Source organism: Emys orbicularis, chromosome 12 (genome assembly GCF_028017835.1).
Source record: "Emys orbicularis isolate rEmyOrb1 chromosome 12, rEmyOrb1.hap1, whole genome shotgun sequence".
Classification (NCBI taxonomy): Eukaryota; Metazoa; Chordata; order Testudines; family Emydidae; genus Emys; species Emys orbicularis.
The window spans coordinates 4,561,405-4,563,868 of record NC_088694.1 but is presented as its reverse complement, the minus strand read 5'-3'; positions in this window follow the sequence as shown (position 1 = coordinate 4,563,868).

The following is a 2,464-nucleotide window of genomic DNA, read 5'->3' as shown; positions in this document are numbered from 1 at the left end:
GTAACAACCTACTTACAGGATAGACCTGGGGGGGGGAAGAGGAACCGTTCCAGTTTAATGAAGAAATAATACACGTTCCAAAACTGGCTTAACACCTACTTGTGTGTGTGAGCAGACTCTGAATTTTCAAAGATTCATCTCTGCACGTTAGGAAATAGTTGTTCTGGGCCATTGGAGCACGTTTCCGACTCCAATATGAAAGATATTTCGTTTGTTTTTAACTCTCACCCAAGTGTCTTGCCACGTCAGTCTTGAACTAACTAGAGAAATCTGGAGTTACGGCTAAAGACTTGGGGTGCTACTTTGTCCTTAATTCACCCAGTTGTGGGGGGTTGTGTCTTTCAACTGCTATTGAGGGCCCAAAGGTGTGAGTCATTAGAAGTGGAGGGTGCTTAGCAGCTGGCAGGAGTGGGCCCTAAGAATGGGATTTAATTTAGGGCCTGGGTGTTATAGCTCTTACTCTTTGCACCCCAGAACAAGATGAATAAACCACGCGGGCACAGCTGAGTCCCAAAGAACCACGTGTAGGACGTGCACACTACGTCGGTGCTGCTGCTCTGACTGACTAGAACACAGTGAGCATCACTAGAGGGCTCACAAACTGTTTAAAGGGATACTACCCTAATCCGGTTGGGGAGAGGGTGAAGTGAGAGAGCTGGATGGGAGAAAACAAAGAAGGGCGAAGTTAGGTGGAACGTAGGAAGTTAGGCCGTTAAATATGGAATTCATCCAATCCATGTATTGCAGGGGTGGGCGAACTTTTTGGCCCAAGGGCCACATCTGGGTATGGAAATTGTATGGCGGGCCATGAATGCTCATGAAATTGGAGGTTGGGGTGTGGGGAGGGGGGAGGGCTCCAGCAGCGGGTGCGGGCTCTGGGGTGGGGCCAGAAATGAGGCATTCAGGGTGCAGGAGGGAGCTCCGGGCTGGGGCAGGGGGTTGGGGGGGGGGATGAGAGCTCCGGCTGGGGGTGCATGCTCTGGGGTGGGGGTGCAGGAGGGTGCTCCGGGCTGGGACCGAGGAGGTTGGAGGGTGGGAGAAGGATCAGGGCTGAGGCAGGAGATTGGGGCCAGGGAGAGGGACAGGGGTGCAGGCTCCGGGAAGCGCTTACCTCAAGCAGCTCCCGGAAGAGGCGGCATTTCTCCCCTCCGGCTCCTATGCAGAGGCATGGCCAGGTGGCTCTGCACGCTGCCCTGTCCACAGGCGCCGCCCCTGCAGTTCCCATTGGCTGTGGTTCCCAGCCAATGGGAGCTGCGGGGGCCACGCTTGGGGCAGGGACAGCGTGCGGAGCCCCCTGGCTGCCCCTATGCGTAGGAGCCAAAGGGGGAACATGCCGCTGCTTCCGGGAGCCACGCGGAGCAGGGCCAACCCCTGACCCTACTTCCCATCTGGAGCACAGAGTGGGGCAAGCCCCAGACCCTGCTCCCCGGCGGGAGCTCGAGGCCCGGATTAAAACATCTGAAGGGCCGGATGCGGCCCCCGGGCCATAGTTTGCCCACCCCTGATGTATTGTCTACAGCCTGCTATTGGGCTTGTTTTGTTGTGTGCACTTTGAGTTTAAGTCATAGTAAATATTTTTTGCTATGAAAAAATAAAAATATAAATTATTTTCAAGATGCATAAAGCAGCAGCGCAGAGTTCGGGACACAGTTTCCAAAAGCTCCAGCAGTAACTGAGCGCACCTGTGCAAAACCACCACATTTGTGATGCTGCTCTAAAACTGTGCATGCAAATCGGGTGCTTCTGGCTTTTTGCAAATTCAGCTACTTCCCTGTTGGCATGTGCAGTTCTCCAGTTTGCTTGGGCAGACACGGGCATGTTTTGGATTCTGCTTTCAGAGTTTGTGACCCTTTGTCCAGCCCCTCACCTGCTGCAAACCGTTTCGCACCATTGAAGTCAACACAGCTCCACCGGCTTACTCCAACTCAGGAGCTAGAGTCTGAACTCCGGAGTTATTTGTTACTTAAACAAGCAAAATCAATCGCTCTTTCCAAAATAAATACAATAGGGCCAGATCCTCAGCGGGTGTAAATCAGCAGAGCTTCATTGACTCACTGGAGCTACAGAAACAGGGTTTCAATGGTTTGTGCGCCCTCTAGTGGTGCACTCCGTGTTCTGTGGTTTTTTCAGACGCTGCTAGAAATCGGTCGAGGATTTGGCCCATATTTGTATAAATAGCTTGAACCGACTGCTGGCCAAAGATGCCAGCTTGACAACCCTGGAGACTGGAGTCCTCTTTGTATCCAGAGAATAGGCAGGCAGTAGTGGGGCAAGCTTCCAGAGACTGCCCTGCTGGTGCGTCTCACTCCTGACCCAGCTTGGAGAGGGGAGTTCAGTCTCCATGCTCCATTCAGTCCTTGGCCTCTCTGCGACTACCAACAAGGGAGCAAATTAGCCCCAACGGCAGCGGTGTTCTTCTGAAGCGGATCTGAGACCCCTTGAGCCCTACTGCACAGGCCCGCAG